General features: G+C 44.1%; 2 long non-coding RNA genes across 2 annotated transcripts in view; one reads left to right on the top strand and one right to left on the bottom strand.

Annotated features, from left to right (window-relative positions):
- LOC109309556 overlaps nucleotides 1-8,136 on the bottom strand; it is an 11,777-nt gene extending 3,641 nt beyond the window's left edge. The window contains exons 1-2 of the long non-coding RNA XR_002100959.1: nucleotides 8,047-8,136; nucleotides 8,006-8,009 (exon numbers count right to left, since the gene is read on the bottom strand). This is a non-coding gene — a long non-coding RNA (uncharacterized LOC109309556). The remainder of the gene's footprint in view (nucleotides 1-8,005; nucleotides 8,010-8,046) is intronic.
- LOC109309555 lies at nucleotides 8,079-17,723 on the top strand. The gene is made up of 3 exons (XR_002100958.1): nucleotides 8,079-8,166; nucleotides 14,734-14,735; nucleotides 17,712-17,723. It is a non-coding gene; the product is annotated as an uncharacterized LOC109309555 (long non-coding RNA).
- The last annotated feature ends 9,666 nt before the right edge of the window (nucleotides 17,724-27,389 follow it).

The following is a 27,389-nucleotide window of genomic DNA, read 5'->3' as shown; positions in this document are numbered from 1 at the left end:
TCTCCCACCCCATCCTCATTAAGAAATTGGGTGACTGTGGCATTGATGCCTACAGTCAGATGGATTGCAGATTGGCTCAAGGGCCGTACTCAGAGGGTGGTGGTGGATGGATCATATTCGACCTGGGGAAAGTGGGCAGCGGAGTCCCCCAGGGCTCAGTCCTTGGGCCCGCACTGTTCAATCTCTTTATCAGCGATTTGGACGGGGTGAAAAGCAACCTATTTAAAGTTGCTGATGATACCAAAATTTGGGGCAAGGTGAGCACACTAGTAGGGAAGGAAAGACTTCAGCAAGACCTGGGTAGGTTACAGGGGTGGGCTAACAAAAACAGGATGTGTTTCAATACTGACAAGTGCAGGGTGCTGCACTTGGGCAGCAGTAACCAGCAGCACACTTGTAAGATGGGAAACTCTCTTCTTGAGAGCATGGAGGCAGAAAGGGATCTTGGAGTCGTTATTGACTCCGAGATGAACATGGGCCGACAATGCGAGGTCACGGTTGGCAGGGCTTAACCAGATCTTGTCGTGCATCCACAGGTGCAGCTCTAGCAGGTCCAAAGAGGTGATCCTCCCCCTCTATGCAACACTGGTCAAGCCGCAGCTGGAGTACTGTGTCCAGTTCTGGAGGGATGTGGACAACATGGAGAGGGCCCAGAGGAGGCCACCCGCATGATCTGGGGACAACAGGGCAGACCCTACAATGAGAGACTGCGGGACCTGAACCTGTTCAGCCTTCACAAGAGAAGGCTGAGGGGGGACCTGGTGACTGTCTATAAACTCACTAGGGGGGACCAGAAGGGTTTGGAAGAAACCTTGTTTCCCCTAGCACTCCCTGGCATAACAAGGAATAACGGCCACAAGTTGTTGGAGAGTAGGTTTAAATTAGACATCCATAAGAACTACTTCACAATTAGGGTGGCTAGGATCTGGAAGCAACTTCCAAGGGAAGTGGTGCTAGCTTCTACCCTGGGGGTCTTTAAGAAAAGGCTTCATGCCTACCTGGCTGGAGTCATTTGAGCCCAGTTTTTTCTCTTGCCCAGGCAGGGGGTCAGACTTGAAGATCTACAAGGTCCCTTCTGACTCTACTTCTATGATTCTATGAAGGCCTCCTATGGGTGCATGCACCACCCCCTTGAGCCTAGGACTATCCAGACCCCTGTCACTTAGCTGGGTACTTCTTGTGCTCATCCCCTGTCTTGGCTGGGAAGTGTCCTCATGTCCCCCACTGAAGCTAGTTTAAAGCACACCGTATGAGATCATCCAACCCGGAAGAGAAGATGTGCTTGCCTTTAGTAGAGAGCCCAGCCCACCAGATCATTCCCCCTGAACGAAAATGTGAGTCATTGTCAAGGAACCCGAAGCCTACCTAGTAGCACCAACTCTGAAACCGCCTGTTGAACACTCCGATGCAGGCCTCATGGTGCCATCCACATCTATTTACTGGGATAATAGAGGAAAATACCACCTGCTCCCCCGTTTCCTTGAGCTTGGCCCCCAGGGCCTTGTAGTCCTTCATGATGTGGTCTGGACTGCTCCCATCCACATCACTTGTTCCCAGATGGATTAGGACCATGGAGTATTGGTCCAAGAGTCAAATGAGGCCAGGATCATGTCTGTAACATCCTGAATCCATGACCAGGCAGGCAGCAGACCTCACATGCCATGGGGTTGGGTTGCCATATGGGACCCTCTGTTCCCTTCAGGGTGGAATCTCCAATGACGAGGATTCAGTGTTTCTTCCTTGAGGTATTCCATCCTTGCTCAGACCATGCCATGCATTGAGTGGCATTGCCGTCCCCCTCCTTACCGCCCCCAGAGGCATCCACTTCTACCTTCTCCTCTAAGACTGACAAGGCCTCATACCTGTTCCCCAGTTGTACCTGGGGAGCCGCCACCATGCTAGCCCAAGCAGCCCTGGTTCTGGTGGTCTCCTTCTGCCATTCCTTTGCTGTGCATCTGTCCCGGGAGGTCTGACTGCTGGAAAACTGATCCTGCAGAGAATGGAAATATGTGTCAATTTTGTCCTCTGCAGCCCTGATCCTCCATAGCCTGTTCACCTCAGCCTGGAGTTCCCTCACCTGCTACTCCAGGGCCCTAAGTTGGGCACAAGAGGGACAGGCAAGGGAGCCTCCAGACCCATCTCCCACCTTTGGCCTCTGGGTCCTGGCCAGGCAGCTCCCACAGACAGGGGGGCAGGGGGCTGCTGACCCCACCATGGGTTCTGTCTGGCCTCAGAGGTGCCCAAGGTAGGTAGCACCACTGGGGCGGGGTCCCAAGTAGCTGCCCTCCACATCCTTACCACCTTAGGTGAGGTGCCCAACTTCTAATTGGCCAGAGGCCACAAGCAGAACATGCCACACCAGCATGAGCCATAGACCTCTTATTTATATGCTGTGTGAGCCTCTTCTAGCACAGCGGGCTGAACCATGCCATGCCACACTGCACTGCCCTCCCCCAGGAAGTGATAGCTGGAGGAGAGAGGAGGAGCCTGAAGAACTTGGCTACTACCGCAGCTGAAGAGATAGGGAGAGTCGCAGGCAGGGGTAGCCTGGGGGCTATAAATTACCCCTTTATGGGCCATCTGCAGTCTTCAGGCCACCAGTTGGGCATCTCTTAGCACTGATTGATAAAAAAAAACCCCATAGATCTAAGTAGAAGAAAATCTCATAGTTTCATAGTTAGTAGGGTCGGAAGAGACCTGAGCAGATCATCAAGTCCAACCCCCTGCCATGGCAGAAAAGAGTACTGGGGTCAAACGACCCAAGCAAGGTGATTGTCAAACCTTGTCTTAAAGACCCCAAGGGTAGGAGCCAGAACCACTTTGCTTGGAAGTTGGTTCCATATCCTAGCCACCCTGACAGGGAAGAAACACCTCCTGATGTCTAATCTGAATTTACCCTCTGCCAGCTTGTGAGCGTTATTTCTAGTCACTCCTGGTAGTGGTCAGGGGAAAAGGGATTCCCCCAATGCCTGTTGGTCCCCTCTAACTAGTTTGTAACAGGCCAATAAATCCCCGCTCAGCCTTCTCTTGTGGAGGCTGAACAGGTTCAGGTCCCATAGCCTCTCCTCATAGGGGCTGCCCTGCTGCCCCCGATCATGCGAGTGGTTCTCCTCTGGACCCTCTCCATGTTGTCCACATCCCTCCTGAAGTGCAGTGCCCAGAACTGGACACAGTACTCCAACTGCGGCCTGACCAGTGTTGAATAGAGGGGGAGGATCACCTCCCTAGACCTGCTTGAGATGCATTTGTGGATGCATGGCAAGGTGCGATTGGCCTTCCTGACTGCATCCCATACTGCCAGCTCATGTTCATCTTGGCATCAATGATGACTCCAAGATCCTTTTCTGCCTCTGCACTGACAAGAAGGGAATTCCCCAACCTGCAGGTATGGTGCTGGTTCTTCCTCCCCGGGTGCATCACCTTGCACTTGTCAGTGTTGAATCCCATCCTATTCTCATCTGCCCACCCCTGTAACCTGTCTAGGTCTCATTGTAGCCTATTCTTTCCTTCTAACATGCCCAGACCCCCCCACATCTTAGTGTCATTAGCAAATTTGAACAGTGTGCTTTTTACCGCCTCGTCCAAGTCACTGATGAAGATGTTGAATAGTGCAGGCCCACAGACCGAGCCCTGCAGAACCTCACTGCCCACATTCCTCCAGGTCAAAAATGACCCATACACTATCACCCCCTGGGTGTGGCTCTCCAGCCAGCAGGCAACTGATACGTCCAGGCCCTCCAGAAGTTCCCTGACTAGATCCTTACTACCCTTGGCCTAGGTGTGCCTCCCCTAGGGCCCGAAGGGGGCCCAGTGGGGGGTGAGCCAGTCCCTGCTCAGGAAAATGGAGGCAAAGAAGTTGTTAAACAGGTTAGCTTTGTCATCTGGTGTGATGACCAAATTTCCTAGCGTGTCTTGCAGGGGCCCCACATTACTCAGTACCTTCTTTTTGCCACCTGTATTATGTATTTAAAAAAGGGCTTCTTTTTGTTCTTGATCCAGGATGCTAGTCCCAGTTCCATCTTTGCCTTAGCCTTCCTAACTGCCCCCCTGCTTCCCCCAAAACTTTCCACTTCCAAACAGCAACAAATTGCATCAGATTAAATGAGGAGAGGAGTGAAATTTACTAACAGCCAGCTGACTTGTAGCAACTATTTCATGTGTCCCCTGTATACTAATAAAATGCAAAGATAAGTGAATGATAAACCAGGGAATTTTACTTCTGAGTGAAATAGATGCTGAACAACAAAGGTTTAGCTTTCACTTAGTGAATGAAAGAAAGGGTGCATGGAACAGTTACCAGAAATCAGAAGATGTGGTAAATTTCACTTTCCCTTATATTAACTCAGCATAATTAGTTCATCTCTCCATTCCTTTAACTTCATTTTAAAGAAGAGAGAGCTCAAACTAGATAGCTATTTCAAAGAAAAGTTTCAAAAGAGCATTGGCTCTCTAGCTCCCTGAAAGCCTGGACTTCTGCTGTATTTTCAGTTTTGCCATACACTGTCCTCTCCACTTCTCTGGGTTTGTACAGAAACTTTATTTCATATCATAATCAGACTTCCAAGCTCAAAAGTGCTATTTTACAAATGTCAAATAATGATTAGAAAACAAAAAATTTGCTGTGTTGGCAAAATCACAGTATTAAAGAAGAATAAATTTTGACATATTACACAGGTTCTGTTGGTTGCTGCAGACTAAGTAGTCCTGAGACTGGTGAGAATGGCTCCCCAGTTCCCTGTCAGCTCCACTCTTGGTTGCTTAACATTTACAGTGACTGGCAACACACAGCCCTGCAAGCTGTGAAGAAATCTAATTCAGCTTAGGAATTGGTGGGTTGGAGCTGTTCTGTATTGCCCGTCTCCTCCACAGTGCACCCTGCTACTCCACAATATCTTCACTTCTCTTGCTGTGAAAGGGTCAGGTATCTCCAGTGAGAGTGAATACAGACATCTGGCTGCTCTGGAAGCAGAGACATCCTGCCTATAGCCACAGCTGGGTTGCCAAGCTGCCACTTTGCACCAGAAAAAGGCTGACAACCCCTGCTGTACTATATGACAGTGGGTTATGCATGCTCCTGAGGAACCATTAACTTTGTCATAATAACCAGAGATCCTGGTTTTCTCTAGTTAAAAAAATTACAAATTCTCTGATCAAACCCCCAAATCTATATTTTTCCATGATTAAAATGTAACACCATATATAGGTATCAGTTAAACAAAATGTTTTACTGATACATTTACAACTTTAAAGCAATTTGGAAGCCTACTAATGCCTCAATCATAATAAAATACATTCTAAATACCTATATATTTTGGCATTTGATTTTGGGTTTTTTAATCATAGGAAATCAGCGCTCCCCCTGTCTCATTTGTTCACTGGGTCACAGGTCCAGCTTCATCTGGGTCACAGGTCCAGCACTTTGTGGTGCTCAACAGCTCTGATATGCTGTTGCCCTGCTCCTGCCTATGCTGTTGCCCCTCACTCCCAATCCACAGCCTCCTGGTTCTGCCAGTGCCTCTCACTCCCAACCCACAGCCTCCTGCTTCTGCCGGTGCCTTCATTCCTGACTCACAGCTTCCTGGGCCGATGGTACCCCCCACTCATGACCTGAAGCTCCCTGCCCTCCAGGCCTGCCAGGGCTATAGGAACAGCCCCCTACCCCATCTAGCAGTACCTGAGCCCCAGCTGCCACTCAAGGGACACAGCAGCTGCTGCAGCCAGAATGAAGCATATAACCTGGCTCCCCCTCACCCACAAGTGGCAAGGCTCAAGTGGAGCCTATAGGGAGCATGCGGGCTGCCGGCTGCACCCCCTGCCTGATCACACTTCTCCCACTTCTTCCAGCCCCAAGAAGCTTCTTGCAGGGTGGAACTCTGCTAGTCTGCAAAGGGAAGTGTGCTGTTTCCTGTATTTTTCTCCTTTAAAGGAGAAAATCTGAGTTTTTCCACATTTTTTCCATGGCAAATGGAATATCCAGAACCCTGGTAAAAACATTTATCATTTAAAAATACTCCCTAGTTTATAAAAGTTGGGAAATGAGAGACAGTCCCTCAGCTACGCTGTACCTGTTAGAGAGAGACCAGGGGTCTACAGAGGTTGCCTACTGCTCCACAATAAAGTTCATTGTTTAGTTCTTCTCACTCATGCAAAGCTGTGTTTATAAAAAAAACCTTTTTTTCTCCATATCTCCCCAGTCCTTAAACACTTTTTTCGCTCATAGACCAGTGAAGAGTAAATTTGTTCTAGATTAAATGGGAGGTTTTTTTCATATTGGGATGCACTTCATATATGATACACTGGATAGTAAGGGTATGTCTACACTAATAGTTAGTGTAAAGGTCACTGTAAGGTGCACACCTTCTGACTGTTTAAAACCATAAGTTCAAACCCAGTGACAATCTAGCTGTACCATGGAGATTCCTCTGCACTTTCAGATATAAAGTTGACCCTGCTTCTTCTTTCTATCCCCCCATATTTTGCAGTGGTTTTTTCCAGTAACTCAGATTCACAAGCCTAGAGAACAGGAAGTCAGCTAGTGGCAATCTTGTTACTCCATGTTTCTGCCTTCTAGCTTTCCTGCATCCCACTTTCTCTATCAGCTTCCTATAGGTAAAAGTGAATGCAAAAGAAGAAATAAGTCATCTGTAGACAAATTCATGAAAGGTTCTGCAAGGGAAATCAGTATCTATCTATCTATCTATCTATCTATCTATGTGAGATGATCAGGTACACTGTGGAAAACTTTAGAGTGAGCTATTAATTATGATATGATGGAGAAAAAACAGATCACATAGCTCATGGTGCTCAAAAGTGACATCAACTTCAACCCTTTATAATCATATCCTGCTGGTGCAGGGTACATTGCAGGTGCTTTATTTCTAATATGAACTGTAAAACAAAAGTGTTCAGCAGAGAATACCAGTATAGAGGTTATAGTGCTGATAATGAGAAAATCTGTGATTTCTGAGGTGTAGGTAGAACAAACAGTTCTTCAAAGAAAGAGCTAAGAAAAATGTATTGATAGAAATTTTTGTGCACAGACTTTTTGGGGGGTGCTGGGGGTGTGGTGCATTCCCTACAACTGATTCTGAAAAGCTAGTTTCTCAGAGTTAATACTCTGACTTCTGGCAATATTGCACCATATTTTATTATAACATTCATTTGTAAAATAAAAACATAACTTATTAGTTTTAACAGAAATAAGAGAAACTGTACAGAAAAATGAAGAAATCTGTAATGCATAGATGAAAATCCATACTGCTGTTTCAAAAAGGAAGAAAGAAAGAGAGAGAGAAGGAGGAGGTAAAGAAGAAGAGATGAAAGGAAAACTTTGTGTCAGAAAACAGATTTTCTAAAGAACTACAAATACTACCCAATAATGAATATTTTCCCTAATAATTTCTCTTTTCCCTTATTTACATTCTCTGCCTCTTTTTCTATTTAATTTGCAAGTTATAAGATCATTGGCCTCAGAACTGAGTAAATACAATGGATTTGTTCCAATGGATCCACTAACCCAGGAAATTTGTAAATTCTGAATTTTTTTTTAATACAAAGATGTATTTAAATACTACCAGAAGTATTTAAAACAAGAAGCACACCTCAAAATATATTAGCTCTTAGCATTTATTGAATTTTTGACTAACAAAAATAATAGAGCAATTCTTCTGTTGCAAGGAACTCTGAAAGACCACAATACGGTCAGAAAGTTTTTAACACTATGAATTGCTATCTGAGACCTTTGTGTTTATCTTATAAATCATGAGAAGGTGTTTGCACACCTAACAGTGCTAATACTGTACAGCACCCTGCTGCACCTTTAAAAGGATCTCAGGGTGCTAGAACAGCATAGGCTACCACAGCAGAAGCGTCACAGTAATTGAAACAAACAACTGAAATCAGATTCAGCTCATCTCTTTTCTGAGATGTTTGCACATTAAATCTCTGCCAGTTCATTTTAAAGAGCTTATAAATGGGGAATAAAATACAATTTTGCTTGGCACACGTGCCTTGGGGTGGATGGTGGGGAAGGGGTTGGGGGTGCACTGCCACAACAAGGATTGGGCCCCTTGCGGCTCCCTTGCTGCCCATCCCAGCACACCAATATCTTACAAGTTGAGATTGCTGGTGTTTTTGGCAATCTGACCAAAAATATTGCCAACCCCTGTTCTAGGCTCCCTATAAAAGGAAAATGTGGGTATCTCAAAGAATAGGATGCAAAAGAGCAAACACTCTGCTTAGAAAAAGCCTAGTGCTGGCCAACAGGAAAAAAATATTAATAGGCATCTGTCAGAAATCCCTCCTACAGCTGAAGCCCAAGGTAAGTTGTGATCCAAAGCCCAAAATTATTTCCCCAAGGTAGGTGCCTATGCTGTTTATCTCATATAACGGAACAAGGCTCAATATTTTTCTTTAAAAAGGATGATGACAACAATATTTTCTTGGTAGGGGTGATATTGCCAAGCACCTTCTTAGATCACAACCAAATAGTGAAAGCACTTGGAGAAACCTGGCTTTAATTCCCTTCTCAGCCTAAGAATACTCAGACCCACATCTCCTTCCTTCCTGGAAAGTCTTAAATACCACACTAGAGGCTTTCTTGGGTGAAGACAGTATCAATATATGCAATTAAAGCAGTACTATTGCACAAAAAAAGGAACATAAGATTCATTGGTTCTGAAAGAAAAAGGAAGCATGAGTATGTAGCCTAGTGTTTTAGGGCATTTGCAAGAAAGGCAAAGTCCAGAGTTTTAAACCGTGCTTCCAGGACTCCACTTCCATAGCAATTCTATTTTTTTACCCAATGGCAATTCAATGAAAAATTACCACCATCCCCATATTAAGAAAAGTAGTGGGGCCAAATTCACTATGTAAAGAGCCCAGTTTATCAGTGTGCACTTAATCTAAAAATCTAGTTTATTCTGGTAAATTAGGCAGATGGAGAGATTAGTTTCTGGAGCTTGATAAGCCTCTCTGTCAGACACAGCTTTATTATGATTAGGACAGTCCTAGGCACAAAGGCACTACCATCAGGGCTTAGAGACCTTTAAGAGCAAAATGTCAGAGAGTATATAAGTCTAGCAGCTATTTTGCATCTTCATAATTTATACAGCACCATAGCTGTGCCTGACAATTCTGTGTTAAACAAGATGACACAAGTCAAACTCAGTTTTCATCAAGATCCTTTTTAGATCAAAATGTACAGATAATTACCTGAGAAGTACTGAAGAGTAGCACCAAGCCATAAATATCTGCATACCACCCAGTAAACAACCTACTTTGTCACTGGTAGAACAGAATTTTGCAGTAATAATTGACTTTTGAGCTGACTCATCTTTAAATCCTTGAAATATTTTACTTGAATAATGAGCTTATTAGTGAGAGAAGGTCTAAATAAGAAAAAAAAAGGTATATTATTATGTCTATCAAACAGGAATACTAATAATCTATTATCAAAAGTTTTACAGTTGGCATATTTTAAAATTTAACTTTTATCAGGCTAGCAACTAAGACAGGCAAAATACTAATTCCATCAGTACTACTGCAGTTGTTCTATACTTCTATTTGTGTAATTTATTTCAACATCTGGACCTGAGCCTGCTCTCTTTTACATCATTTTGTATTGGTCTAACTCCACTACAGCATATTAAATTACTCCTTATTTTAACCAGTATAGGCAAGAACAAAATTTAGTTCTGTTCCAGTACAGAGAAGAAAGAGTGGATTCTGTGGAGCTGAGCATGTATATTAGGGATTTCTTTTTTCTTTGATGACTTTATAACTGACATAAATGTGTTAATAGTGACAATGAAAAATAAAGATACTAGATTCATATTATTGTATCTGCATAAAGAAAATAGGTAATTGATGCAAGTACTATTTTTCCTTTTCTTCAGTACAATCTCCCTTTCACCACACAAAGTACACACAATGAGAAAATCCCTTTTCATCTATTATTCCATTTTTTATTTGAAGTCTTTCCTCTGTCCATACCAAAGAAAAAAATAATCCATCCCAAGAATTTTCTGTAAACACTGCAACTGTAAAATATTACTCAATCAGGTTTCCATTATATTCAGATGATAATGAGACATACGCTTTCCTTAGGAGTTACACAAAATAGCTCACCAGCCCTTTCTCATGTGGCGGTTACAGATAAATCTCAAAATGAGTTGGTGTGCTTTCACAAAATATATATACTAATAAAACACTTTTTTTTTGGTAACTAAATAGAAATTATAGGAGGGGCAAGTTGCAATCAGGAACTTAACTGATGATTTGAGAAGGCAAGTGGCCAGCTCTCAAACATTTAACTGGCCATGTGTGTTAACAATGCATTCACGTTTTCAAATCAGACCAAAGTCTACTCTCACTTAAACAGATTCAGCTTTCAAAAATATGAATTTGCACATGATTGAAAGCACAATATTTCAGATTTGCACATGAATTTGTAATTGCTCCTCAAATGCAGCATGCCTGAAAGTAGGTGGGAGTAACCTCTATGCCAGGAAAGGGGTGCAGGGAGTGACCTGCATACTTTTAATAGTGCCCTAGATTACCAGCCTTCCTCTGAAGCTGGGGAATTCAAAGATTCACTATACCTCTGAGGCAGAATAGACATTGAGACAATGCACTCTATCACTGGAACCAAGCTATAGCAAATGGTAGAGTTTGCCCGAAGTGATTTACCCATAGTCATACAGGGCGCATATACATGTGCATTAACACACTTAATTTAATGCACATGAAATCTAGTACTGAGAGCCACTCCAGTTGGAACAGATGTGTGTCTCCTGTTTCCCTCGGATTAACAATGGTGGTGGGGGTGCTTGGACTAAAGCTTGTTTGATGAGCTTTAGTTCAAGTGCCTCCCCCCGCCACCATTTAAGTACAGGAATACCAATACACAGGATGTGGCAGTGCTTCAATAGTAGCAGCTCCCAGAGCTGTTCTATTTAAAGTGCCACCCCAAAGCACACATAAAAGTGCCCTTAGTGAATCTAATGTGCATTGAAATAAGTTAATGTGTATCAACGGATGAGTAGATGCACCCACTACAAAGAACAAACACCAGATCTCAAAACAGAATCATAGAATTGTAGAACTGGAAGGGACCTGTAAGATCATCAAGTCCAGTCCCCTGCCATGGACAGGAAGTTATGAACTCTGACAAGTTCAACAAGGTGCCTGTTCAGCTTCCTCTTGAACACGTCCAAAGATGGTAGGAGTGTGTTCCAGATTCAGGAGACCCTTACAGACAAGAAGTTTTTCCTTATATCTAGTCTGAATTTATCTTGTATAAGCTTATGCCCATTGGTCCTCATCCTGCCTTGAGGTGCCTTCCTGAGGAGTTGCTCACCTAAACCTTGGTGTTCACCTCAATGTACTTGTAGGTGGCTATCAAGTCACTTCTCATCCTCCTCTTACTCGAATTGAACAGGCCCAATTCCTCAAGTCTCTCCTTGTAGGGCCTATCCTCTATGCCCTTGACCATGAGGGTGACTCTTCGTACTCTTTCGAGCTTATCCATGTTTTTTTTTTAAGTGTGGTGCCCAGAACTGGACGCAGTACTACAGCTGAGGCCTGACCAGTACCAAAGAGATAGGGAGGAGCATTTCCTACCACTGCTCAGCATAGGCAGGTGGTCCAGAGCAGGCACAGGGTGGGCTGGGGTTGGGGCTGTGCACACAGGTTCTGGCTGGTCCAGAGCTGATCCACTCTAGTCCACTCTGCTGGGCTGAGTCCAGAGAGGGCACAAGGTGGGCTATATTTTACCCACCCCTGGTCAAAATGGATATGTGCAATTGACGCTTGTTACAAAAAAATAAAGCGTTAATTTGTTTTGTTTTAATCATGTATGTTAACTGCAATTAGATGACCTAATGTATATGAATGAAAATAATAACTGTTGTTTCATTTGGCTAGGAAGAAACTTATATTTCTTATGTTTCATGCCAAAAATTACTTGCTAGAATGAGAAAGAAATTCCCAGTCCTTCACAAATGCATCATAAGCTATTTTGCCTATGTGCCAAATGAATTTTTTCCTTTACCTTCTTCTGAAGCATTTGAGAACAGTGGGTCCATCTTCACATGTGTTTAACTGTGCACTAGACTAATTTGCTGCAGTGTAAAATGCCAGTTTATATGTGCAATGCTGTTAGATACAGCAAACTAATTTTTACTGCCATAAGATAGTACTCTCTGGGAGTACTATCTTGGGCTTTGAAAATAACTGCCTAAACACATGTGTGAATGCGCTGACCCAGGCATAAGTAGCACTCAGTCTGCCCAGGTAGCAGGAGGACAGACCTCTTCTGCCTAGCCAAAAAGCTCCACTCTTTGGACACTCTTGTGTCTCAGCTAGCCCCTCTGATGCCTGATGCTGTGACCTGGAGCCTGTGGCTGACCCCCTGAGCCTGCTTCCAGTCCAGGGCTGCTTTGGCCCAGTTCACACTGCTGTGGTCCTAGACAATCATGTAGATGCCGGGCCTAGAAGCTATTAAACCTGGCACAAACTGCACCAGAGTTTATTGTGCTGCACTAATTGAATATGTAAATTTACCCAATGACTGTCAAAACACTGAGTTAAAGGCACTTCTAGTAATACTTTTATTCTTTTAACCAAACTCATATATCCTCATTTTGCAAGCCTCAAAGTATCTTCTCAATCACAGAATCATACAGAAATAAGGTTGGAAGGGACCTCCATAGGTCATTTAGTCCAACCCCCTGTCTGAGGCAGGATCATCCCTATCCAAACCATCATGTACAAATCATTACCAACCTCTTAGTAAAACTACCATCAATCCTGACACAACAAAAAGCATAACATTCTAACCTGACACAGCCAAGCATATATCTCATCATATCTTGAAATCATTTCTCCATTTCAGGAAGATAGAGACTAAAAGTAAGGTCTCAGGAAACAGACATAATGGGGCTCACTGAAACTTGGTGGGATCCAACGCACGGCTGGGTGGTAAACATCAAGAGCTATAGGCTGTATAGGTGAGACAGAACAGGGAGGAAAGGTGGGGGTGTGGCGCTCTATGTTAAAGAACAATACACAATCTCTGCAAACAGCACTGGGTCTGAGGTAGGGCAGACTGAGGTGCTCTGGGTCAGAATACAAGGGGGCTGGGGGAAAGGAACCTAACAGTGGGGGTCTACTACAGGCCTCCTAACCAGGGAGAAGAGCTAGACTGGGAATTCTCAAGTCAGCTCGCGGAGGCAGTTAAGTCAAGGGACGTGATCACCAAGGTTCCCTCTAAGGTGTGCACATGGGCGGCCATGCACAACTTAAAGTGTAGCCGTGCACAGCTTTTTCAAGGCCGCGCATGAGGAGAGGCTGGGGCGGGAGCCTGGTGCGGGCTCCAGGAAAGTGCTCCACTCTCCTGCATCAGGGCCGGGGGTGGAGCACTTCCCTGGAGCTGGCAGAGCCTGCACCAGCCCTCCGCCCCAGCCTCCATCCCTGCCTTGTCTCACCTCAGGGAGGAGCCACTACCTGTCCCAGTGAGGCTCCGCCAGCTCTGGGATGCTGCTCCTCTCCCCTGCATCACCTCAGGAAGCAAGGAGGCATGTGGCATCAGGGCCGGGGAGCGGAGTAGTGTCCAAGGGATGGCAGAGCCTCACTGGGGCAGACAGCAGCTCCACCCTGAGATGAGGCAAGACAGGGATGGAGTCTGGGACATGCAGCTAGTGTGGGCTTCATTGGCTCTGGGAAAGTGCTTCACTCCCCAGCCCTGATATGGGGGAGCAGAGCACTTCCCCAGAGTTGGGGAGCCCACACCAGGCTCCAGCTCCAGGCCCTGGTCCCCGGCCACAGCCTCCAGCTTCTGGCCCCAGCCCCTGGTCCCTGGCCCTAGCCTCCAGCCCCTGGCTCCCAGCTCCAGTCCCTGGTCTCTGGCCCCAGGTTCTCAGATTCAGCCCCTGGCCCCAGCCTCCAGCCACTGGCCCCCAGTTTCAGCCCTGGCCCAGCAGACCCCAGCCCCTGGCCCCAGCCTCCATCCTCCAGTTTCAGCCCCTGGCCCCTGTCTCCCAGCTCCAGCCTCTGGCCCCCAGCTACAGACCTGGACCCTGGCTCCAACCCTCAGGCCCTGGCCCCAGCCCCTGGTCTCCAGCCCCCTTTGGTACGTGTCCCATGCTGGACCAAGGTGGAGCAGTCACAGACAGAGGCAGTGTGCCCATAGACCATTGCTTCTTAGAGAGAACATTGGTGGTTATCATGGGTGAGTTAAACTACTCAGACATCTGCTGGGAAGAGCAGTCAGCCAGGTCTGACTGCTCACATAGCTTCTTAGCTTTTTTACAGGACCTTCATCTAACCCAAGAGACACACATTCCCACAAGGGGAAATGCCTTGTTCAACCTGGTCCTGGCCACAGGTGATGACCTGGTGAGGGGACTACGGGTGCTCAACTACCTGGGTGATAGCGACCATCAGTTACTGGAATTTACTATTAAGCACAGGATGTCAAAGGCCTGCAGCAAGGCAGCAGACCTGGACTTCAGGAGGGTGAATTTCAATGAGGTAAGGAGACTAGTTGGGGAGGCACTGAGGTCCCAAAGGGGAGGGGAGGTGGGAGTCCAAGAAGAGTGGTCGTTCCTTAAGGAGATGATCCTCCAAGCCCAAAGGGTGACAATCCCCACATGGGTCAAGGGGGGCAAGAGTGCTCAAAAGCCTTCATAACTCACCAAAAGCGTCCATGAATGCTTCAAAGCCAAAAAGCAGGCGTACACCCAATGGAAGGGAGGGGCCATGACCAAGGAGGATTATACCTCCTTGGCTCGAGATTGTAGGGGGGCTATTAGGAAGGCTAAGGCAGAGATGGAACTGGGACTAGTGGCCCAGATCAAAGATAACAAGAAGTCAATTTTTAAATACATAGCGGGTAAAAAGAAGGTACTAAACTCTGCAGGACATGCTTGGCAATGGGGTGGTAGCACCAGATGACAAAGCTAATCTCTTTAACAGATTCTTTGCTTCCATTTTTTTGAGCAGGGACAGGGATATCCCCCCACTGGAATTCCTGACAGACCCAGGGGAAGTGCAGCCAGGCCCAGGGTCAGTGAGAACCTAGTCAGGGAACTTCTGGAGGGACTAGATGTGTTCAAATAAGCAGGTCCTGATGATCTCCACCCCAAAGTGCTTAGGGAACTGGCAGAGGTCATTGCAGGACCCCTGGCATAGCTTTATGAGCACTTGTGGTGTTCTGGTGAGTTGCCTGATGACTGGAAAAGGGCCAATGAGTTCCCCATTTTCAAAAAAGGGAGGAAAGAGGACCCAGGAAACTATAGGCCCATTAGTCTTACCTCGGTCAAGGGGAAGCTCTTTGAGAAAATTATCCAGGAGCACATCTGTGAGGGGCCAGCATAGAAGTTTATGCTTAGGGACAATCAACAATCAACATTGTCTAGTCATTTTTGACCTGGGGGGATGTGGGCAGTGGGGTTCTGAAGGGCTCGGTCCTTGGGCCCGCACTGTTTAACATCTTCATCAGTGACTTGGGCAAGGGTGTAAAAAGTACCCTGTTCAAATTTGCTGATGACATTAAGTTGTGGGGGGATGTGGGCATGCTAGAAGGGAGGAATAGGCTGCAATCAGACATAGACAGGTTACAGGGGTGGGTGGATGAGAACAGGATGGGATTCAACGCTGACAAGTGCAAGGCGATGCCTGTGGGGAGGAAGAACCAGCACCATACCTATAGGCTGGGGAACTCCTTTCTCATCAGTACAGAGGCAGAAAAGGATCTTGGAGTCATCATTGATGCCAAGATGAACATGGGCCGGCAGTGTGGGGATGCAGTCAGTAAGGCCAACCGCACCTTGTCATGCATCCACAGATGCATCTCAAGCAGTTCCAAGGAGGTGATCCTCCCCCTCTATGTGACACTGGTCAGGCCGCAGCTGGAGTACTGCATCCATTTTTGGGTGCCACACTTCAAGAGGGATGTGGACAACATAGAGAGGGTCCAAAGGAGGGCCACTCACATGATCAGGGGGCAGCAGGGCAGGCCCTATGAGGACAGGCTAAGGGACCTGAACCTGTTCAGCCTCCACAAGAGAAGGCTGAGCGGGGATCTATTGGCCATTTACAAACTACTCAGAGGGGACCAGCAGGCACTGGGGGAGTCCCTGTTCCCTCAAGCGCTACCAGGAGTGACTAGAAATAACAGTCACAAGCTCACAGAGGGTAGATTCAGGTTAGATATCAGGAGGCGCTACTTCATGGTCAGGGCAGCTAGGATCTGGAATCAACTTCCAAGCGAAGTGGTGCTTGCTCCTACCTTGTGGGTCTTTAAGACAAGGCTAGACAAACACCTCGCTGGGGTCATTTGACCCCAGTACTCTTTCCTGCTATGGCAGGGGGTCAGACTTGATGATCTGCTCAGGTCCTTTCTGATCCTACAAACTATGAAACATGGGTTCAGTAGAAGCAGGTCTTGTCAGACCAACCTGGTGGCCTTCTATGATCAGGTCACAAAAGCCTTGGACTCAGGTGTTGCGGTAGATGTAGTCTTCCTGGACTTTAAGAAGACCTTCAACACTGTCTCTTACCCCATCCTCATTAAAAAATTAGGTGTCCCTTGTGTCAATGCCTACACAGTTAGATGGGTCACAAATTGGCTGGAGGGCTGCACCCAGAGAGTGGTGGTGGATGGGTCATTTTCGACTTGGAGAGATGTGGGTAGTGGGGTTCCCCAGGGCTTAGTCCTTGGGCCCGCACTGTTCAATATCTTCATCGGCAATTTAAACAAGGGGGTGAAAAGCACCTTGTTCAAGTTCATAGATAACACTAAGATGTGGGGGAAGTAAGCACGCTAAAAGAGTGGGACAGGCTACAACTAGATCTCGACAGGTTACAGAGGTGGGTGGATAAGAACAGGATGGGTTTCAATACGGAGAAGTGCAAGGTGTTGCACCTGGGAAGGAAGAACCAGCAGCATACCTACAGGCTGGGGAATTCTCTTCTCATCAGCACAGAGGCAGAGAAGGATCTTGGAATCACTACTGATTCTAAGATGAACATGGGCTACCAATGTGGGGACGCAGTCAAGAAGGCTAACTGCACTTTGTCATGCATCCACAGATGCATCACGAGCAGGTTTAAGGAGGTGATCCTCCCCCTCTATGCGGTACTGGTCAGGCTGCAGCTGGAGTACTGCGTCCAGTTCTGGGGACCACACTTCAGGAGGGATGTCGACAGCATCGAGAAGGTCCAGAGGAGGGCCACTCACATGTTTAGGGGGCAGCAGGGCAAGCCGTATGAGGACAGGCTATGGGACCTGAACCTGTTCAGCCTCCACGAAAGAAGGCTGAGAGGGAATTTAGTGGCCAGCTATAAACTTGCCAAGGGGGACCATCAGGCAGTGGGAGAGTCCTTGTTCCCCCAAGCACTACTGGGGGTAACAAGGAACAATGGCCATAAGTTGACAGAGTAGATTCAGGCTAGATATCTACTTCACTGTCAGAGTGGCTAGGAGCTGGAACCAACTTCCAAGGGAAATCATGCTCATTCCTACCCTGGGGGTCTTCAAAAGAAGGCTAAACAGGCACCTAGCTGGGGTCATTTGACCCCAGCGTCCTTTCCTGCCCATGGCAGGGAGTCAGACTAGATGATTTGCTTGGGTCCCTTTCAACCCTGCCAACCATGAAACTTAATTTTGCAGCCATACGGTTCAGAAGAAAATACATTTAAATATCTAGTTAAAGATTTCATAATAATTAGGCCAACCGAAATGAACAAATTCTCCCAGACCAAGGAAGGGTATGTCAAGGACATTTGAAGACAGAACATCTAGAAAAATAGAAATATGTTAACGTGCATTCATATTGCTTACAAACATTTTTAACCAGCTATATCTACAAACTATCATACGTGATGGTATCATCTTAGGCAAGTTGGATAAAAAGTTTAGCTTGGTCACCACATAAGAGACAGCAATTTCAGATCTTCCCCTGATTTTGTTTGTTTGGTCTTCAACTTCTTGTTTGTCCTATTAGATTAAATATTATACTAGTCCTACATTGCAAGTATATTAAGCAAGGAAGGCTGAGTAAGCTTAACTGGTAGGAGTAGTATCGAACAGCAAGTCAGTGGAAGAGCTAATATCAAGCTTGGATTTACTCTAGTTATGTACCTAATCCACTCAAAAAACACCACGCTGAATAATTCTAATCTTTCTTGAGTTTTAGTATTCCATTTCTGTAAAATGGGCCTAAGAATGTTTTAATTTATAACATTAATAATCTTCTGAATGTAAGGGATACAGTTATAGTTGGCCTTTGTAGTAGGGGTGACACTTTATCTTTTCACTGACCCATACAAAATTTCTGGTCACAGTTCAGACCTATTGTCTATTAGAGGTTCGCAAAATCAAGGAACCTGGAAGATTTATTTGAATTAAGAAGCTAATGCTCAAAATGTATATATTGTATACAAGGGAAAAAAATGTTACTTGCCACAGGTATTCAATTTTTTTTCCATGAGTAATATTTGTTGCGTAATACTTTAACATAATTTTTTGGCAACTGCTACATAGTGGGCCAGATCCTAACTCATTCAAAGGCTGATTGGTGCCATGATTCAAGTTCAAATCAGATCTAAAATAAATTTTAAACATTTATTTCTGGACTTCTTTGGTATGATGGATGTGAACATTATAGAATTTACGCCCAGGCTGTCATACACTATTTAAAAGCTGTTGCTTTTCTAATATATATATATATATATTTAAATTCAGTTTCAGAAAGTATTAATATATTGTCACTTTGAGAGAAAAACCTTAAATGAAGCCAGCAATTAAAAAGCTGGTATGAATTATTCAGGAAACCATAGCACTACTTGAAGATCACATGTAATTGTGTGATCATTCTTGCTTTTGTGGATGAATACTCATATATATCCTCAATATGGAAGGCAAATACTGTGCATGAGGAATCTGGACTGAAAGGTAATGATGATAATCTTACCTGTGTGATAGAACTTCCCTGAAAATCCCAGATTGAAAATTAAGTTTATAATTTGATTTGTTAAAATGTCTTGAATTTCAAGCAATGCCTACAATATAAAAAAAATGTTTAATAGAGAAATATAGCAATTTTAATGATCTGCACATATCTTTAAAATAAATATAATTATAAAAAGAGGCTAAATAATGTAAATCTTACTCATACAAGCATTTCCATCAGCTTCAATTAAGCTACCAATGAATAAATGTTGCACAGAATGGCCTAAATGGATATAGTTTAGAATATATTTCTGAGCATCCAATAATTAATTTCTTGATTAAGCTACATTTATTTATTTTAGTTGCCTGTAAAATCTACAACAGCCTTATGAAAATAAATATGCTTGGGGTGGTTTTCTTTTTTTTAATAAAGCCAAATTTCTAATTAAAGTCAGAAAATAAAATATATGTACCAAGAATCCAGGTACACTAGACAAGCAACATTCTCTAGTAAATGAATCTCTCTTAACCAGAAAATGTGCACAACAGAAAATGTCTAAATTATTTACTGTAAAATGTAAATATATAGGTTGGGTTATCTTTTGCCTGCTACCAAAAATATATCAGTATCTAGGACTGATTTTTAGAGAATGACTGAGTTGTCATGTTGGAGCTATCCAGTCAAGTAACCATTTAAAATTACTGCTCTGAGTTAAAGTCTTCTTCCAGCTGTCTAGTCTTCCTTTCATTTCTATGATCGCACACACAGAATTCATTCAACTCAGTGAATAAAACAAAAATGTCCTTCTTCAAAAATAAGTATATCATTTAATGGAGCAATCGAAAGGAAAAGCTTTTGAGCCTGGGTAAGATTTTCTGCTTAATAGATATTTTTAAAATAAAGATAAGATTTGCAAAAAGCCATTACAATCACCCAGATCACATTTATACATAATGATTTTCATCAAGATTAATCTACAGAGCTTTTTTCACCAGCTGATTTCATCATTGACCTGTCAAAACAGAATATACAAAGTCATTTACATTAATAACCACGACATTATACCATTAGACAAATTTTCTATTTAGTAATGAAAGCAGGAAAAAACATCAAAGCCAGTGCAGAAATTGTTCTTCCAGGGTTTTCAAAATACCTTATTTATATCCCTACAAAATAGTTTAACTGCACAAGTTAAGGAATATGCAGGCTACCCTAACTGGTTTGATTGGCATTAGCATATTATTTACAACTAGGCAGAGTCAAGACAAAACAACAAAAATAATCACAAAATTTCACTCCTTGATCTACAGATAATAGTGGATTTTTTGGTTGATTCTCAGAACTGTGGAGCAAGAGCAATAACAGTGAATGTTATTACCTTCCACTGTTGATTGTCTGTACCAGAGGTATAACTAGGAATTTTCATGCCCTGGACAAAGAAGGATATCCTGGGGAACAGGGGCAGAAAGACATGGTACTGGGCTGCTACAGTGTTGGTTTCCCAAGGGCTGCCATATTCTTGCCCCCTGTAAATCAGTATCCGTGGCTGCTGCCCCATTCACCTACCCCTAGTTATGCCAGGATATTATTGTAGTCTGGGCTAAGAAAGCAAAGTTTAGTTTCATTTTATATTTTCAACTTAAAAAAAAAAACTCTTTATGCTCTGTATAGAGATTTAAATCCAAAAACTATCCACTAGATTTCATTTAAAACTAACAGTAAAATACGGTGTTTCCAAAACAATATATTCTCCCAGTGGTTCTTAGCTCCTTCAAGGAGTTTTAGTTTGCTGCACTCCAAGTCATTTAAGGTGCATTGTGCTGCTGAATTTCCTATATTGGGTGGAATTAATGTGCAATACGCTGCCGGGGTGTGCAAACACCGACACCATTAAAGTGGTGCAAAAGCATTTAGCTCACTTTGAAGTGTCATGCACACACACCTCTTGTTTCTTCTCCATACAAGAGACTGGATCATTTGCATTTGGATCTAATTTCTAATCTGCTGCACAGTGGTAGATTAAAACAGTGTGAAAGGGGAACATAATCAGGTACATGAAGAAAGGGAACCCATGAGGGTCTCCAATCATGATTCATCCTTATGTGCTGTCCATTTCCTCCTACTTCCACTAGAAATATTTACAGTTCTCCAGGATCACAGTGGCTGAATAAAAGTCTACCAAAGCCCTTTCTATCAGAATTTGCCAATTCGTAGTAATTGAGATATTTTGTAAAAGCAGAAGGGCTCTGGTGGTGTGGTCACACCCCACTGTCACGGGATGAGGTCCCTAAGGATGGCATGATCTCCTAAGGCCCCTCAACCATGCCAATGGGGCCTGACAGACACCCTCTTTTCTCACCCACCACGTATTGATATAAAATGCAATGTAGTGAGGCTGCTTTTATGTCCAGTTGGACATGGTCCTGATGGACTTCCCTGGACCCCGTGTGTCCCCAGGCTTATGGGCTATATGCGTGGCTCCAACTGCTCCTTTACCACACCCCAAGCCTGGCAGATGGCATTGACATTTTCCAGTCTGGGCCTTGATGTGAATTGGCCCCCTTGTCCTCTCTGGGCTATCCGCAGTCCTGTATCTGTGCCTCACTGGCGCTGGGGTCTCTGCACCCCTAGCGTCACACCCTCACTGGCACTGGGGTCCCCACACTATAGTGGGCCCCCAAATAGCCTCACCCAAACCACTGGTCTTATAAAACAACAACCAAACATAAGCCCCTGGGCTATAACATAACGCAAACTGCAGAAGGGTGCTCTGTCCCTTTACATTACTAGAAGCAGAACTTAGACAGGCCTCTTCCCTTCACTCACCCTAGGAGGCAGTGATCCTGCCCACTGATTTGGTAAGTAGGAAGCTGCCTTTGCATAAGGTCATAATGTGTAATAGCAATAAAATTCCTTATTTCTTGTATCTATCCTCATATAACAATAGATCCAAACCATAAAGTAAAAAATCAGTTTGGGGTATCTCCAAAAATATTACCTTATACCTGTAACACCCACACACACTCCTGCTGTATATGGAGGAGTGTATGCCTTTGCTTTCTGTGCACTGTGGATTTTTTTTTGTATTGTACACTAATACTCAATGATTAACCAGTGTAATTATATTATGCTTTATGCTATTTTATGCTTTATGGTATTTTAAAGTATAACAAGGGATTTTTCATAAGTTATTACTTGGTTAAGTTACATATATAAATTACGTTTTTCCCCTTCTTCTACAGGTATCAGTTATGCCAAAACCAGCAAAACTCACTTGTCTGCAAAAAACACTGTTATGCATCTCACATGGAACTGCTAAACCAAAACTGTAAAACATTAGTAAATATGTACAATCACTGTAAAAATTCAAAATGGAACTGAAATAGTATTGTCTTCTATTGTAGTAAAGTGTGTAATGTAAATTAAAGAAGCCTAAGTATGGAGTTTGTCAAAAAACCCCAACCCTATAAACCAGGGAAAAACAATGCAAAAAGCAGCAATAACTAAAATGCCACCTGGAATGTGTCAAAACACAAGTAAGGCAACAATACCTCTAAAAACTTTAGGTTTCCTAGATTTCTACATTTGGAGCTCTGTGCATGCTACATACATCCAGTTGCATTCAGATTATAGTAGTATAATTTATCAGCTTCAGTATTTAGCATCTAGTATCATCTCATATGGCTTATTACCACTGCATAAATAGTGTTTCAAGCAAACCACTCCTTTTAATTTAAGTCCCAAACCTAACATTCCTAGGCCCAACCTATGGGGCTATCAGTTGGAAAAAACGGTCTACACATCATATAAATAAATGTGTAAACCAATGTGCAAACAGGAAGGACATAAATATATAAATAGATATAGCAAGGTAGCCTCAAATCAGTGTCTAGCCCACCAAGTTACCTTTTATCTATCCATTATGCTTTTCCAAAATGATCTGTAAACATCCTCCCTTATAAAAATATAAAAAGGAGGGAAATATAGGTCTTGCTGGAGCATAATCAATATATGCTGCTTACACAAAGGCTTTCCTAAAGCATTGGCCAGAGTAGGCCTGGCCAATGTGTTTCAACTCCTCATATAAACAAAATTTAGCACTTGAGTAAGATGTGTCTTCCCACCAAGACATGGGAGGGAAGATGATGGTATAAAATTATAGGATAATCCAGTACCAGGATGATAGGGCAGGAATAGAAATACCCAGCTCAGAATGTGAAACAAGCCAGTTTGAGGACAGGTTTGAGACATTCAAGACCCAGATGTAATGCAATATGTAACTTCCTTTAGTCATTGTATAAAAGAAGAATTGCCCAGCAGGAAAACTCTGTAGCAGCCTGGGGAGCCTCTGTGGTATTGTGTTGACTACCTTGTCACAGGTACAAATTAGGGGTGTGTGAAGTGGGCTGTATTAGATTTGGATTTGGATTTGGCCTGAATCAGAGACAGTGATTTGATTCATTGATTCAGATCACAGTCCCTGATTTGATTTGGCTGAATCCAGATCTGAAGATTTGATGCTAATTTGGAGAATCAGAGATTTGGGCACAGACACAGCTTTAAGTTATTTCTGTATACCTTGACGTAGCAGGCATGACTCATGATTGCTGCAATGCTGAGACATATTCAGCATCCCACAGGAGTGCGGGAGGGTCCTCCATGTGCTTGCTGGTGAACCCAGGTCTTCTGGGGAGCACACTAGCCCGCCCCCCCCCGCAGCACCCCAGCTCAGCAATCAGCCACAGAGGGACCCCAGGTGTCCCCCCAGATCCAGGAGGCACCAGTTGCTGAGCCAGCATGGTGCGGGGAGCCCTCCTGCACACTCCCCAGTGGACCCAGAAATGGACCTGAAGTGCTTCTGGTCCACTTCCGGGTCTGCTGCCGAGTGTGATGGGGAGCCCCCCATGCTTCTGTGGGATGCTTCATGCAACCCAGCATCACAGCATTGAAGAGCTCTTGCTACCTAGAGGTATGTAGAAAAAACATTTAAAGCTGTCTCTATGTCCAAATCAATTCAGATTTGATGATTTGGCCACAGAATTGGGCTGAATCTCTGCCAGATCAAATCAGGGACTGAAGCTTCACACAGCCCTAGTACGAATGCCTTAACTTTTGGTTTGATGTATTTGTTAGGCCAATACATGTTAGGGCTGTGCTTGTAAACAATAAACCTGGCCAAATCTTGGCCTCACTGAAGTGAGGTTTTGGTTATTTTTTAAGATAACATTGGTGTTGGAATCTCCTGGCTGAGACTTGCCAGCCCCACAGCTCCTGAGACTTCAACACTGACAACATATCAAGGACATCCAATGAGAACAACAGCAATATATGGAAATATTCTTGTGTCTTTCCTCTGTACATCCACCTAAGGACCAGGGCTGCTCCATCTCTAAATGTGTTATCTTGCAATCATTGATGAAGTAGTTCCATTTAAACCCAAGCAGATTTATAATAGAAACATTTCTGTGATTGAGGACTGTAAGATTGGACCCTAAGAAAATCTAATTATTGGATGCAAATAAAAAATGTAGAACAAGGGGGAAACCGTGGATCCAATTGGGAAACTTTCAACATAAAAGAAACAAATGAAACATAAGATAAAAACCGTGTTTAAAAAAAGAAAGTGTGTGAGCTAATTACTATGCTATGGATTAATTTAGCCAAAGAACATCTGGTTTTACATGTCCCTCTGATGAGATCTAATGTGAAGGCTTTGTGTTGGTTAGCTTTGAAGTTGTATTTTATTATCTAAGAAGTTCTGCTTACAGATCTGATAGAGATTACAGATATCCTAGTAACAGAGAGACCCCTGGGAGCGTTGTATCTACCCCACTTAGGCTCCTTATTTCCATTTGACTTGTAGCTCTGCATAGTACATTTTCATTTCATTGTTGCAAAATTCTACAGTAGTTACATTTTCTCTGAATATTTAATATGCCATTTTAAGAGCATGACATGTTCCATTTCTGAAGCTGTTTCCTCCACCAAATAAGAGGAGGATTTTGTTTTTACTCATCTTATTTTTTAATAGTAGACTAGAACATATGTTTGGGTTCTGCTTGACTGTTTCATTTTTGTGTTTTCTATTTTGTTCCTAACTGAATATTATCTTAAAACTTCAAAACAGAAAAAAACCCCTAATTTTCTAATATTATTTTCCAATCCATGAATACAAAATGAAAAGTTAGGATTCTAAGCACTGATATTTGAGGAATCACAGGAAGACTACTCTCCCATTCAAAAAATCTTCTAGCTATCTACATGTTCTTTCCTTCCTATCTCTACATAAAACTTAGTCCAACTCTTCTCCTAATTCAAAATGTTACATTTGAATGTTTATCCTAAGACCCTAAGAAACCTGCTGTTTCTTTACCCCATATTATCTTAATCCCACTAAAAATAAAGGGCTCCAAAATCCCTCTAATCTACATAAAGGAAGTATTGGTCAAAAAACTTCAAGTAAAACAAGAGGCAGGGTGCCTGAAAAAAAAGTGGGCAGCACACGTGGTGGCTGCACATACTGCCTGAACCCAGAGGCTGGCTAGCCAGAGTCACACTCAGGCTGCTGGCTCTGCTCTGCACCTGAATTGCTGCCCCTGGAGCCCCAAGAGGCCTCCAGGACCCTAAGTAGGGCTGCTGGGGCCACCCCAGGTGCTGGCCCCAACCTCCTCTACCCCACCCTGGGCAGCTTGCTGCTTGCCAGAGGATGTGTGTGTGGACATTCTCCAGGGACAAGCAGCAGCACAAGTATATGCTTCTGCTATTTGTCTCAGGGGAAATGCAAATGTGCTCTTGTCTGTTTGCACCCTATGTATTCAATGAACTTTTGGCAAACACAGGAAAAGATTCCATGGTTCTTTCCTTAAATCCCTTCATGGCTGCTAGTGACCCGGTGCTTTCAGAATTTACCCGTTCTCCCAGTAAAAACCAAAAGGGAAAAAAGATTCGTATGCTTTATCCCATACAAAAAATGGCAGTTGCAGGAGAAGAGTAAGCCATCTGGTCTTGTGAAAGTTTCTCTTGGGAAAAGTGGTGCCAGGGGAAAGGCTCCCATACCTTTCCAGAAGTGGTGTCACCCTAATCTGAGGAAGACATGAGGGACAGCTGCTCCTGTCCTGCCTGTTGCCTGAGAAGGGAGGAGAGGACCAGCCACCAGATGTTGCCTTCTGTCTCCACACATACTGGAGAAGCAGGCAGCATGCTTTGCCTTGCTGCTCCCACTGTGGAAGCAGGAGTGGAGTGGAGGCAGATGTGCTGCAAGCCTCCTGCCCACTTCTCACACCAGAGGCCCCAGAGTGAGAAGCACACTCGAAGCTTTGTATTACTGCTGCCCTCCTCTCTCAGACCAATAAGGGAGAAAAGGGATAGAAGACACTGAGTAATGGCTCTTCTCCAACCTGGGAAACCTTCAGTTTTGGGGAGAGACAGGGACTGCTAGCCCCACTGGCTTCCCCTTGCTGCCATAGTTATTGTGCATTAAGTTTAGTACCTATAATAGCATCACCTTTTTAGTGATGGTAATGCACAGTAGACTAAAGCTAATTAGCATGACTTCCTGTGATGAGCTAATGTGCAATAGAATTAGTCTACTGCATATTTAGTGTCTCATGTAAATGTGCTCAAGCAGTGCAAGCAGCACCCTCCCTTAGCTGTTTCGCATACCAGAGCCCCAGAATGAGAACTGGGCAAAGGGTTTGCCCCACTTCTCCCTCAGCTCTTCTCCCTGAGATCAGAAGCACAGTGGAGAAGCAGATGCTTGATCTTCCCTCACCTGATCCCCACACTGGGGTCGTCTGTGGTTCAGGAGGAAGGACAGAAGCCACCACTGCTCCCTGTCTCTTCTCCAAACCAGGCACTGCCAGGACTGGGGAAGGGGCTTGGGACTTTGCCCCATTGCTCCCTCTGCTCTACTTCTAGACACGGGGATTTGAGATAAGGAGATTGGTCCCACCCTTTCCCCAGAACCCAGGAGAAGGCATCAGAAGTCTTTCCCTGCTGCTCCACTCACTTCAGGGACCATGAGGATAAAGCAGTCACTGCTCCCCAAGCCTTTCTTAGATCAGGATTACTCCAGTCTGCAGAAGGCAGGAAAACAAGGGAGAGGGGGCAGCTGCCAGCTGACTGTCTATAAGCTCCTCTCCTGGAAAGATTTCTATCAGTGGAAATTTCCCATCAATTTCTGCTGGTGGAAATGAGTTTTTCTTTGTGGCCTTTATTGTACTGTACTTTCTGTGGTAAAACCAAACAAAATAAAACCAAACAAAACAAAATTTACTTGAGCTTTTATAGCAGTTAACCTAGCATTTTCCATAGCTACTAAATTCACTTAACAACAACAGAAATAAAATTAAAAACTGGCATCTTAGGGTGTTTGTAGACATGCTCTGGGAGGTGTGTGTGTGTATGGGGGGGAGCGCTTTCATCAGCACAGCT

This window comes from Crocodylus porosus, unplaced genomic scaffold (genome assembly GCF_001723895.1).
Source record: "Crocodylus porosus isolate Cpor-Errol unplaced genomic scaffold, CroPor_comp1, whole genome shotgun sequence".
In the NCBI taxonomy this organism is placed as follows: Eukaryota; Metazoa; Chordata; order Crocodylia; family Crocodylidae; genus Crocodylus; species Crocodylus porosus.
This window is presented reverse-complemented; position numbering and strand designations above follow the sequence as displayed.